At 40.7% G+C, this 14,654-nt stretch overlaps 1 protein-coding gene across 10 annotated transcripts in view; it reads right to left on the minus strand.

The window, feature by feature from the left end:
• LOC129751889 (fasciclin-2) overlaps window positions 1-14,654 on the minus strand; it is a 489,480-nt gene that overhangs the window by 125,867 nt on the left and 348,959 nt on the right. The gene's annotated exons all lie outside the window — the stretch shown is intronic.

The raw sequence follows: 14,654 nt of genomic DNA on the forward strand, positions 1-14,654 counted from the left end.
GTCCAAAAGCGCTGAGTTTTGAAACTTGATACAGATTTCAAGATATTGAAAAACATCGCTTTTCTATGGATTTAGATATTGTGAAAAATATCGTCATTTTGGTCTGGAAGAGCTTCATTAAACAAATTTGGATAAGGTGAAGTATCTTGTATTTTATAAACTTGGTTTGTTGAAGGGTTGCTAGCGAATCGGGAAAACCGGGAATTTCGGGAAAAAGTTTGGAATGTCATTTCTTCACAAGGAAACCGAAAATACTGAAAATTTCAGCATTAACCAGGAAAATTGAAATTTTTTGGAAAATTTCCTACAAAATTTAAAAAAATATTTCCTACTAAGAATGTAAGAATTTTTTAGGTTCTACTATATTTTATAATAATAAAGCTTCTTTAAAAGCATAGACATATTTTTCATCAGAATTTTCGAAAGTTCACAGAAGCTTAATCGCAGACGTGTGAATGAATTGATTTGAACGAAATTTGGCTTAAAATCATCCAGGCTTAATTTTTCCTTTAAAATACAGTCCCCCCACAATCATGGGTCACACACAATAGTTAGTCACCGATCATTAGAACTGTTGATATCTACTAAAAGAAATTATTTTTTTATTTTTATTATTAGTTAATCGACAATATCATCAAAATGCATTAAAAATAGTGCGTTTGATAACAGTAAAATTGCTGTTTGAATACTTTTTATCATAGGTGAACTATAAGCTGTTATAAGGATGACATCTTAAGCCATTTCAAATTTCAAATTTCCATCTTGTAAAAAAAAAGACATCTTAAGCCGTTAAGCCCCTTATACGGGTATTTCACTGCCGTAATATGCCGAAGTGACGTATATGCCATTTCCAGATCTCGTCATTAAGAGTGTCTTTCTCCCTTCCCCCACTTTCCACTTCTCCACGACTTATCATGAAATGTGATACTGTATACAGATCACATTTTATGAGGGGTCCCGGAGAAGTGGAAAGTAGGGGAAGGGAGAAAGACACTCTTAATGACGAGATCTGGGAATGGCATATACGTCACTTCGGCATATCACGGCAGTTCAAAGATTCCAACCAAATAAATTGGTCTCATATAAACACAACGGACGAGTTTACATTTTCCAAGTGAAACTGAGCGAATGAAATGCGGAAATTCAATAATATTTGACAAATAAGAGTGACCCATAATTGTTACAGAATCCACCAAGTTCCACACAATCATGGGTCACTTTTTCGCAAAACAACAAGCAAAACAAAACATTTCTTGGTTGCTAGTTTAGAGTTACCATACGTATTCTTTTAAGAGTACATATACTCTTTTTCGACCAAGAAATAAGCGTACTCTTGATTTTGCGAAATTTTGCGGAATTTACTCTTTTTTTATTGAGAGAAATTTTGTCAGAGGAACAAACTTTTTCTTTCAATTTATGGAGTTTGTGTTCTTATATGTCAAAGCATTTCGAAACAAATTCATCTCTTTATGCATTAAGAGCATGATATATCAGTTTTGCCTCATTTGTTGAGTTCTCCAAATGATGAAAATGGAAGATGACGATTTCCTAACTAAACTGGAATGCGCCTTATAATATGCAATTAGCGCCCGAACAGTAGACAATAGGCAGCAATTTGCAACGAAGATTCGTCCAAAAATTTAAAGAACGAATCTGAAATAATGTACAAACAAAAAGAAACATACTCTTTGTAAAAATAAATTCTGTTTATATTCAATATTTTATCATTTTGGTGAAATTCAATCAAATTGAGCCACTGTTCTAAACAAAATGACAAGGGAATGGACAAAACCTAAATTTATAGTTTTTAATATGGTGCAAGAATTTTTAGTAAAATTTATAACAAAACTTGCAACTAATTGGTGTATTTGAATGGCCTAAAATATTCTGGTTCCTTCCGTTTCTCTCAAATCTTATGAAACATGATTTCAATGTACTCTTTTTAGCGTTGCAGGATATGGTAACCCTATGATAGCTCAACCCAATTGCCCCTTGAATGTATATTAGCGAAGAATGCCCCTGGATGTTTGTAGAATCTTGTTGATTTTCATGTTGATATTCGGGTGTTACAATGGACTTCTATGTGACTAATAATTGTGGGCAATTTTACTAATAATTGTTACAAGCTACAATTTTGACCCATAATTGTGGTTTTGAAAATCGTTGATTGTATCGGTAAATTATGTTATATTTTAACAAAATTGAAAATAAAAACATATTTGAAATCAAAGAGGAAGTATTTATTGACTGAAATTCATGCAAAGCTTGATATTTGGTCAACTAACACCCGAATAAACCAACATTTTGTGGTGAAAGGATACGTTAATTGACTAATGATTATAGGGGGACTGTACATGAGAACATTTTCACATCTTTGGAGAAAATAAGATTCACACTCAAAGACTTCTATCCTGCATATTTAGTTTTTAAGATTATTATACTATACAAAGAAAAATAGCAAAATTTGTGAATTGTGGCATTTAAATCGTCGCAATTATTTATCAATAATTCCTGTTTTGGATTATATGGATATACTTTATGTAGTTTTAAAATAACGATAATCCAACACGATTTTTGACAGAATTTTTTGCTTCATGTGATACATTTTTGATTATTTCTAGCTATTCACATTTTAGTACAGCTCTGGGAAAAAATCAGAAGAAAAAATTATTGTATGATGTGACTCGAAAGAAGTCTAAAATTATTAAAATTCCAAGACAGGTTTGTTGATTTCGTTTTCTCAAAACTGTAAACATTTTTGATAAGCCATGTTTATATAATGTTATGAAAGCCAGGAAAATCATCATTTCTAAGCGATAAAAACTGGAAAAACTTCGAAATTTCAAAAGGAAAAATCGTTAGTAACCCCAGATATTTTTTGTTTGTAACCATTACCATCTTTGTGCCATTCGCGACTTTATATGAACGTTGCAGTTGGCGAATAGTTATCGAAAAAGACATTCGGTACCACTGTGTTCGATGTTTACTCTTGGGCTCGACTTCACGGACATCGCCTTAAAAAGCAACTGACAGAGCTATATCTCAAGCCACTACTCTGGATATTGCTTTCTCAAACGATTATAGCAACTATTGGTTCAGCAAAAAATAAAGCAAATCTTTTTTTTGAATAACACAATTAAACGATTTTAAAGCCGTTATTTTGGTCATATAAAAGTTACGGCTCATTAAAAATAAACATTCTTGAAATTCTCAATTTATGCACAGATTCTTTAGCTAACTTCTGGAGTACTTCTGGAGATTTTTCTTCGGAATGCATCCCTCGAAACGTCACAAATCAAAATGTTCAGAGTAGCGGTTGGATGTCTTGATAACACTTATTAGTGCTCTGTTAGCTCCGTGATTATTCAACCGAAGAGGGACGTACACTGAAAATCAAAAGTTCCCAAACTTGAGAACTTCCACCCCCCAAGCCTGAGTTCAATATTGACAACTCAAGTTTGTGAAGAAATCACAGCTTGTCAATATGCCAAACTTGCCCTTCAAACGGAGAACTGTTTTTTTGGGGGATTTTTTAATGTTGGCAAATCTGCTTCTACTACCTCCATCGTTGCAAATCTAAGTTTGGGTGGTCAGTTCAAAGCGAGGAACTGTTTTTTTTTGGGGATAATTTTATTCCTGCTTCCTTCATAGAAAGTTTTACATATACGTTGCTGTATTAGTCAACCCCAACAGCTCTTCGGTGGTCGAGCGGTTAGCATCCTTTGATAATAATCGCAGCGCCACTGCCGGTATGGGTTTGATTCCCGTACCCGCATCGTTTTATTTTTTCTTTTTGGTTTCCATTTTATTGCAGTATCAGATTTTGGGGGATAAGTTTTCTTTGAAGAGCTTAACTCTGGGCTAAGCCGTCAATAGCCAAATCTGTAGGGAGGGAGTTTCATTCGGGATGGTGGAGAAAGTTCTCAAGTTTGGGTATTTTCGAGGTTCAGTGTATGTATAGCTGGAAATTACGATTTCTCAAACACGGGGTCATACGTTGAGTAGAAGACCCAGAGTTGTTACTAGCTCTTTTGTTATGAATGGCTTTAATGATCGAATCTGAAGAAGAGAACTTATTTGCGCGATTATTCGCTTAAAATGAAATGCTTCACCAATTAAATAACAATTAATAACAGACGATTGACTTCATGTATGACAGATACCATTTTCTTATATACTACTTATTTACAATTAGTTTGGCTTACTTGCTAATATGCTGCTGCAACTCCTTCCGCTGTGATCACGGGGCCCCGGTTTATCCTGTCGACGGCATGCATTCACGATACATTCACGTGCATTCCCATGCACACGAATCGTTCTCCTTCTCCGTTTGAATTCCACCGTCATAAAACTTTCTTCTTAGCCACCCTAATTCTCAATATCTTTCCTCATATTCGGAAGTAAACAAACCCAGTGCATCTCAGTGCATCCAGCTGCCCTTGACCTAATTTCGCTGCAGTGGTGTTGGTGCAATTCTCACTTACTTGCTCTCTCCCAAGAAAACTAGAGCGGATGTTGTATTCCCCACCGATCTTGGCTCTCACGCACACTGTGCTTTCGATTCGTGCACTTACTGGATGAGCTGCGAATGGACGTTGTAGCCCGCAACTTTCTCATTACCCACAACACTTATACGGGTCGGCATGCCACTATTACCATTCAGGACACCACTTGAAATTATGCTCCAACATGCGTATTGCCGATTTGCTTCCGTACACGAGCACCCCGTTTAACTTCCTTAAGGACGACGAGACCGATCCGAGCTACCATGCGTGGTAAGCAAAACGCTTGTACTGGTTGTTGTGGTGGAGAGATCACGTACACTCCATTGACGGCACGAAGTTCTCTGGTTGCTAATGCTGTGGCAGATAGACTCACGCACACTGTATTCGCCACCTTGCCGTTTCGGAGGCACTCAGTTCATCCACACTGTTTCGGCAAAGTTCATGCGCACACGAGGAATGACGTCATTAGTGTTGCATTGGATCCCCGGCCTTGAGAGCATCAATTTAAAGGGCCCTGAAAGATTAGTTGGTGCTTTAGCTTGAGTGCACTTTAGGTCGTGAAGGGAATGAAAATACCTCTGGGAGAGCCCTTCTTTGTCTTAAGTTGCACTAGGGTTCCAACAACGGATGATCTTTCGGTTTGCCTTCGTATGGTTTCTGGAGATATATGAATGAACTGAATATCGATCCCACATTAATTTAATTTAATGTGCTTTTACCTGTTCTGAGAATTATTCGAGCAGGCGACAATGGCAGGGTGCTTCGAACTCAAGGCGGTGTCACGATTTGGCTGTGATGAAGAAATGTTAAACATTATAGCACATGTGAAAAAGCCTTGGGTAGTTCATTTACCAGTCCGGCACGGTGTTTGTTGCACGGTGACACGGCGGACAGAATGATGATACAGTTGCCTTGCAACTATCTGATTTTAAGGTGGTTTGTTCTACGCTAGTTAGCTGTAATTAGGAGATCTTACAATATCATGTGAAACATGATGATTGGCTATTCTCTTACTCTTACTTTCCGGCTCTTTTGACGTTGAGCCACCTTTGCGCTGTTTGATGCCCTTTCCTGGTGCTTGAGCTGAAACATAACAAGCCTTTAAGTGTCCCGTCTTTTATCCTGGTAAAATACCTTTACCTGACCACTTTTCAATCACTTGGCTTTCCACTTGGCATGTCACTTAGCAACTTGCTCATGCACCTAAGGGGTTTCATCAGATAATGATGGCTTCTATCAAGAACGGAAGTTGGTTGGTTGCGATTGGTTTGTTTCGTGACAGTTGACAGGGGTCGTTAAATGACAGGGTGTTGTTTGTGTTGGCTTACATATTTTTGAACTACAGTGAGAACTCTGTTGTACCGTAGTTTTCTTGTACTTAACGCACACCATACGTGTATCTTACTTAAAAATATTCACGGACAATAGATACTGTAATACAACCATTGTTTATTTCCAAAAGAAATTTTCGTGGATTCTAAAGTATCCACGAAAATTTCGATAACGCTTGAGCTTACTCGATGATCTTTTATAGCCTATCCTTATTACTCATATTTGACAAATCATTCGACATTCGATTTCAAATAGAGTTTTTTAGTGTTGTCAATGCAAAACTTAATTAGGGCATAAGAAGAAATGCTTGCTTTCACTTCTTGGTAGTGACAAAAATGCAAGATTGATTACAAATTCATTCTGCGCAGTATGAATAGAATTATCTTACAATTAGCTTTAGTTCGAAGATCATTTGCTTTTGTTACAATATGGTATCTTATGGTATCTTATGGGAGTGTTTTGCCAGGATAAACAATTTAGATTTTGGTGAAGCATTATGATCTCATTAGTGTTTTGATCGTGGTCTTAAATTAGCGTTTGATTAATTTCAGTGTGCATTTCTGACGAGTTGGAAAGATAATTGAGTGAGTAGGATCTTAAGAAGTCGATGTATAGGATTTAGTCTAGGACTACTGTCTCGGTTTACATGGAATGGCTTTTATGTTAGGGTACAGTTTTTGTGCTATCTACGATTGTTGGATATTGGGATGCTCCAAACAAGTCGAGATGCATGTCTTCTGGCATTACTGCTTATTGGTCAACATTTTGGTTGCGTACATAGCTCGATGGATAGTGTTTAGTCTGGTTTTATGTCTTTAGCGTGGTAAGTTCCGGTTTTCGATGTCTTAACATCTTCAAGAAGGTAGTTGTTAGCGCCTTGCCTCTGTCGTACAATGCTTGCGATGAACTTCGGCCCGAGTTTTTTCGTTCGATGATCTGCTGCTGACGATTGTTCAAACGACCGCCTCCAAACGACGTCTCCTACAGCAAATTCCACATTTTTTGCTCTAAGATCATAGCGTTTCTTGCTGTCCTCGTGTGCTTTTCTGATGCGCGTTAGCACGAACTGCTGGATGTTTTGGATAACCTTCATCCTCGTAGCATGGTATGTTTCCGAATCGGCTGATGTGTTCATGTTTGACAGTGGATAGGCATCGGTGAACAGAATGTGATCGCGTCCAAAATTGCAAAAATAAGGACTGCAACCTAGCGTGTCTTGTTTGGTGGTGTTGATGGCGCAAACGACTTGTTGAATGTGAACGTCCCAGTCCCGTTGGTCCGCCTCTAGAAGAGATCTGATGCATGTGACGAGCGTTCTGTTGGTTCTCTCCGCGGTATTGCACATGGGGGTGTAAAACGCTGTTCTCATGTGGATTACATTATAGCGTTTAAGGAATGCCTGAAATACGTGCGACAAGAACTGAGAACCTGAGTCTGAGACGATGATCCTTGGCGTGGAAAAACGGAGAAACACGTATCCTTCTAAAAATGTCACCATTTGTTGCGCGTTTGCTGTGCGGAATGGTTCTACGATAATGAATTTCGTGATCCAATCAATGATCACTAGCATCACGGTGAATCCTTTCCTTGATCGAGTCATGGGGCCTATCCAGTCGATTGATATTAGTTCCCAGGGAAGCTTGGCTGGTTTCGGATTTCCTAGGGTTGGGGTTAACGTAGTATTTGGGGCTTTTGACGCTTTACATACTTCACAGGCTCTTATATGCTTTTTCACGTCGATTGTCATGTTCGGCCAGTAATAATCCCTTTGAATCCTGTTCAGAGTTCGTTCGTATCCCAAGTGTGCTGCCGTAGGGACATCGTGGAAGTTGTGAATTATTCGATATCTATCTGATACGGGTACGACACGTTTCCAGCGATGTGCTCTTCCTCCAGTTTCATCCAGAATTGAACAGTTTTTGTAGAGATTGCCCTTTATCAATCGGAAGTCTGGAAAACTATCCTGATCTGCTTCAACCTTGTTTTTTAGTTCGTTGTACCATAGGTCATTCGTGTCTGTACTCACTGTGAGTGCGTCGATGATTTCTATCCTGCTCAAACAATCTGGGACGACGTTTGAGCTTCCCTTTCGATACCGAATGTCGAAAGAATATGCATTCAGTCGAAGTATCCATCTGGCTAATAATGGGGTTGGATTCTTCATTGTTTTGAGGTACAGCAAACTAGAATGATCACAATAGACTGTGAAGTGGGTCCCTTCCAAGTAACCACGGAACTTTTCGATCGATCTTATCACTGCGAGGCACTCTCTTTGTGTGACAGAGTACTTTCTCTCAGCTGGGGACAGTTTTTGAGAAAAGTAAGATATCACACGTTCGCCCTCTTCCGTATCCTGTGTTAAGACGGCTCCTATGGCCACGTCGCTGGCATCACAAGCCACAGCAAAGGGTTTTGAATAGTTAGGTGTGGATAGTACCGGTGCTGAAGTTAATTGATTTTTTAAACTTTGAAACGCTTGCTCGCACTCCTCTGACCATTTAAATTTTACTTTTGCTTTAGTTAATTCCGTTAAAGGTGTGGCAGTTCTCGAAAAATCCTTTATAAATCGCCTGTACCACCCACACAATCCAATAAATCTCTGTATTTCCTTTTTGGAAGCTGGAGTTGGAAACTTGCTTATGGCATCCACTTTGGTTTCGTCAACATGCCATCCCTTCTCGTCTAGAACGTAACCTAAGTAATTCAAGCTCTTCCTACAGAAAATCGATTTTTCAGAATTAATCGTCAGACCTGCTTTGTCTAGTCTTCTAGCAATTTCTTTAAGAATCGTTAAATGTTCTTGAAAATTTTCCGTTGCTAAAATCAAATCGTCTAAATAGACAAAGACTTTTGGCTCCATGTCAATGAATAGGTAATTCATAACCCTTGAAAGTGCTTGACTCGCTGTCGACAGACCGAAAGGAACCACCCGGAACTGGAAATGGCCTCTTTGTGGTATGGTAAATGCCGTCTTTTGTTTTGAAGATTGTTCCAAGGGGATTTGCCAGAAGGCCGATTCCAGATCTATGGATGACAAGTATCTTGAGCCACTCAAATTGTTCATAATGGTCGCTATGTGGGGTATTGGGTAAGCTTCTTGGACAATCACTGAATTGAGCTTTCGAGCATCAAGACACAACCTCATTGATCCATCTTTCTTTTTTACGGCCACGGTTGCATTGTTCCAAGGACAACACATAGCCTCTTCTATCACTCCCAACTGTAACATACGATCAACTTCTTTGTTCAGATCTTGAAGTACAAATTTAGCCATAGGGTAGTATTTTTGCTTGAAGGGTGGTGTGGATCCCGTGTCGATACGGTGCTGGTATAGGTTTGTTTGTCCCAAGTGCCCTTTGTTTTGGCTTGTAGGAAACGCGGAAACGACCTTTTCGAGATTTTCTTTGTCTGTGTCTGAAAGAGAATCAATTATTGATGAGTTGGCGATTGTTGTTGTCAGGCCACAGACCACAGCTTTGACGCCAAATACGTCCCAGAAATCTATACCTAGAATTAAGGAAGTCGGCATCGATTCTACAAATAATACAGGTAAGGTACAGGTTTTTCTGTTGTACGAAATGGGAAGATAGGAAAAAAATGATACCCGGTGTGCTGAATTGTCGACTGTTCTGATTTCACCCTTTACCGAATATTTCTGCAAGCTGTAGGTGTCCGCAATCGTAGTTAATGATCCTCCTATTAAAGTACATGTGGCTCCACTATCCAGCAATCCTTGAAATTCCTGCCCCAGAATGGTGATGGTCGCATATGGCCTGTTGTCTGTGTTTTTCGGATTGACGATGACTGCTTCTACTCTTCGAGGATACGATGAGGTGGTTTTAGGGACTTTCGATGGCTCGGAAGAAGTCTCCTCCCTTATTGAGAATTCTCCCTGTTTGCGTTTCCCGATAATAGATGTGGTGAGTCCGGAGCCAGTTGTCTCCATCTCGCTAAACAACTTTGACAGCTCCGAGTTGTGCAACCTTTCTTTCCACAGGTGAAACAAAAAAGGAAGGTCTTTGGATTAGGACACATCAAGTACGTGTGCCCTGGGTTTTCGCATTGCCAACACACAATAGGACTCGCATTTGATCTGTTCTGCTGTTGACTGATGTTGATTGGATCCGTGGAGTGTTGTGGTGCTCCATGTGATGCTTTGTAGAGTGAATGTACTGCGTTGACGTCTTCTGTCACCGTTGGTGCGGTGTCTTCTGAACCGAAGGCAGTTTCCCCATGAGTGAATTCCACTGTTTGAAAGTTATCAGGACTTAGTTCTTGATCGTGGTTTCTGTCACTCAACGTGACCATGTTGATGTGCTGACGATTAATAGGTGGCCTGTAAGATTGTTGCTGGTATGAGTTCATTGGTACTTGTCGTGTAACTCCTGTATTAACTGGGCGTGTCCAGGCAGGCCGCTGGTTGTACGTTGATCGATTTTTCAAAGCGTAAGATCGAGACACTTCAAAATCCTTGCAGATCTTCACTAGTTCCCTCACCGAGCCTACTTGGGAGGCAGCTGCTAGAGGAACAAAGTCGATGTTGAGGTGCGATTTTAAAATAAATAGTTTTTCCGATTCGAACATAGGAGGTTCGATTATCTCAAAGATCGCCAACAAGTCCCTTGAGAACGTGGTAAAAGATTCGTTGGCTCCTTGAAAACGTAAATATAAATCTTGTTTCAGAATCTCGGAATAATTTGGTGGTAAAAACTCCCTTTTGATTTCAGTTTTGAAATCATCCCAATTCCGCAGTGATCCATATGCCCTCGTGTACCATTGTTGAGCTGGTCCTCTGAGTAAGTGTTTTACCGATCGCAAAAGTGTGTATTCATCAATTCCCTCCGTCCAAGCATGAACCTTCACTTCATTCAGGAACTCCCCCAATTTTCTGATGTCATTCTCTCCTCCGTATTCCATTTTCCATTTGTATACCGGCTGTGAAAATCTTTGAAAGTATTGATTTTCATCTGTTCTATTTTGAAAAGATGCAGCGGTGCTACTAATTTGAAATTCAGGTGGCCCCCTGAGATTACCATAGCGGTGATTTGGGTTTTGCGTATTACGATGCTCTGCAATCTGCTGTTCAAGATTATGTCTTCTTTCCTTTTCCTCTGCCAGGCTCAGTTGCAATTGCTCATATCGTTCTTGCAACTGTAGGAATTGTTGCTCTTGATGCTGTTGCTGTTGTTGAAGGTGATAAAATTCATTTTCCAATGATGGTTGTGATTGACGAGATTTTATTGGGTTCGGTGGCATTTGAGGAAATGCCCATGGCTGATTCTGCGTACTCCGGTCTTGAACTAGCTGACATCGATCCTTCTGTTGCCCGTATCCTTTTTGTTGCCCCCAATACTGATGCGATGGTTCCATTTGTATATTTAGATCATTCTCCTTCTGCCTTTGCTCAAGCTGTTGCCGATCCCTGACAAGTTGATCACGCTGTTGCTGCACTTGATATTGCTGATCCGGTAACTCCTGTTTTTGCTCCACCCCCAGATGCTCTTGTTGCTGTTGTTCTCTATGCTGTTCCTGCTCTCGTTGTTGCTGTACCAATTCTTCGTTGTGCTGCTGTCCTAGGAGAACGTGGTGCTGTACGACCTCCTTAATGCTGGATTGTAGATTCGAAATTTTAAGCCGATCAAGTGTTTCCTTTTCCGATGGGAGAATGTCAACGTCTCCAGAGGCGGCTTCTTTCCTTTGCGGTTGTTGCTTAAAAAACTCGTCGATTTTTGAAATGCCTATTTCCACTTTTGCTATTGACTTGCTTGCATTTGCCGTGATGAGTTTGTCTTGGATCAGAGAAAGACGGAATCGATAGTGTAAAAGTCTAGCGAGATATTTATTTAACACGTCCCTTGATTCCTGGCGAATTGCAACATCTATCAAATTGAGAATAGGTGTAATTCTGGCCTGACATTGATAGATGTTGTCTACATCCGTTGTAACGTGGGTCGAAGAAGTAGGAAAGCTCAATGTTTTCGCCTCCTTCTCCAACATGACTTGTAAATTCGCAATCCTAGCTTTTCGATCTTGAGATTTGACATCCTTAATTCTTCTAAGCGCGAGCTCAAATGCCAGTTCCTCATCTTCCAGAAGATTGATGTCCATATTTTTACCACTCATGATAACTCACTATTTGTAAATCACTTTTGACCACGACCGAGATTATAACGAATTTTGCTAAAATTTTATCGTTCGCGGATTATTTTCGTTGGGCGCCAATGTTACTAGCTCTTTTGTTATGAATGGCTTTAATGATCGAATCTGAAGAAGAGAACTTATTTGCGCGATTATTCGCTTAAAATGAAATGCTTCACCAATTAAATAACAATTAATAACAGACGATTGACTTCATGTATGACAGATACCATTTTCTTATATACTACTTATTTACAATTAGTTTGGCTTACTTGCTAATATGCTGCTGCAACTCCTTCCGCTGTGATCACGGGGCCCCGGTTTATCCTGTCGACGGCATGCATTCACGATACATTCACGTGCATTCCCATGCACACGAATCGTTCTCCTTCTCCGTTTGAATTCCACCGTCATAAAACTTTCTTCTTAGCCACCCTAATTCTCAATATCTTTCCTCATATTCGGAAGTAAACAAACCCAGTGCATCTCAGTGCATCCAGCTGCCCTTGACCTAATTTCGCTGCAGTGGTGTTGGTGCAATTCTCACTTACTTGCTCTCTCCCAAGAAAACTAGAGCGGATGTTGTATTCCCCACCGATCTTGGCTCTCACGCACACTGTGCTTTCGATTCGTGCACTTACTGGATGAGCTGCGAATGGACGTTGTAGCCCGCAACTTTCTCATTACCCACAACACTTATACGGGTCGGCATGCCACTATTACCATTCAGGACACCACTTGAAATTATGCTCCAACATGCGTATTGCCGATTTGCTTCCGTACACGAGCACCCCGTTTAACTTCCTTAAGGACGACGAGACCGATCCGAGCTACCATGCGTGGTAAGCAAAACGCTTGTACTGGTTGTTGTGGTGGAGAGATCACGTACACTCCATTGACGGCACGAAGTTCTCTGGTTGCTAATGCTGTGGCAGATAGACTCACGCACACTGTATTCGCCACCTTGCCGTTTCGGAGGCACTCAGTTCATCCACACTGTTTCGGCAAAGTTCATGCGCACACGAGGAATGACGTCATTAGTGTTGCATTGGATCCCCGGCCTTGAGAGCATCAATTTAAAGGGCCCTGAAAGATTAGTTGGTGCTTTAGCTTGAGTGCACTTTAGGTCGTGAAGGGAATGAAAATACCTCTGGGAGAGCCCTTCTTTGTCTTAAGTTGCACTAGGGTTCCAACAACGGATGATCTTTCGGTTTGCCTTCGTATGGTTTCTGGAGATATATGAATGAACTGAATATCGATCCCACATTAATTTAATTTAATGTGCTTTTACCTGTTCTGAGAATTATTCGAGCAGGCGACAATGGCAGGGTGCTTCGAACTCAAGGCGGTGTCACGATTTGGCTGTGATGAAGAAATGTTAAACATTATAGCACATGTGAAAAAGCCTTGGGTAGTTCATTTACCAGTCCGGCACGGTGTTTGTTGCACGGTGACACGGCGGACAGAATGATGATACAGTTGCCTTGCAACTATCTGATTTTAAGGTGGTTTGTTCTACGCTAGTTAGCTGTAATTAGGAGATCTTACAATATCATGTGAAACATGATGATTGGCTATTCTCTTACTCTTACTTTCCGGCTCTTTTGACGTTGAGCCACCTTTGCGCTGTTTGATGCCCTTTCCTGGTGCTTGAGCTGAAACATAACAAGCCTTTAAGTGTCCCGTCTTTTATCCTGGTAAAATACCTTTACCTGACCACTTTTCAATCACTTGGCTTTCCACTTGGCATGTCACTTAGCAACTTGCTCATGCACCTAAGGGGTTTCATCAGATAATGATGGCTTCTATCAAGAACGGAAGTTGGTTGGTTGCGATTGGTTTGTTTCGTGACAGTTGACAGGGGTCGTTAAATGACAGGGTGTTGTTTGTGTTGGCTTACATATTTTTGAACTACAGTGAGAACTCTGTTGTACCGTAGTTTTCTTGTACTTAACGCACACCATACGTGTATCTTACTTAAAAATATTCACGGACAATAGATACTGTAATAGAGTGCCTCCAGCAACGGGTGGATGCATATTGAGGAAAAGTAGGCAAGGGGTACCAAAAGTTTCTCATTGGTGAGGGGAGGAGACGGAGCGCTTTTGACAGCTAATTGTTCGCCTACCATGCCTACGATTACGATTGCCTGTCACAAGATGGACGATTCCGTGCATTGGTATAAGAACACACCCGAAGCTGTACACGCCCTGAGAAGACCTTCCAACCAGAGGCGCCAGATCTACGGATTTCTCCGTAGATCTACGGATTTCGAGCACTTCTACGGATGTACTGATCGATGTTCGAAATCTACGGATTTCCAGCATTCCCTACGGATTTTCTACGGACTATCGAAAATTGTCAGGGCATCATACGGATAAACGAAAGTTCTACCCGACGACCAAAAAAAGGTCATCAAGTTCCAAATCAGTACATTTTCGTGTTTAGCTAAACCTGCGGATTTGGCAACGCTGCTTTCAACAGTGCGGGACAATCAGTTTTCGATGAAAGAAATCAGCTACAATAGAGGCTCGTGCGGTGGTCCTGCGGGGTTGCAGCGTGTCGAAGTCGATAAGGCGACAGCCGCTCTCGTAGCTAGGAAGTCGGAACGGGTCTAGCCAGTTCAGGTGTCGAAGGGCGAGTCTCATAAAGCACCGTTGGATGGCTTTAATACGCTCA

The sequence above is a fragment of the Uranotaenia lowii genome, chromosome 3 (assembly GCF_029784155.1).
Source record: "Uranotaenia lowii strain MFRU-FL chromosome 3, ASM2978415v1, whole genome shotgun sequence".
NCBI classification, from domain to species: Eukaryota; Metazoa; Arthropoda; class Insecta; order Diptera; family Culicidae; genus Uranotaenia; species Uranotaenia lowii.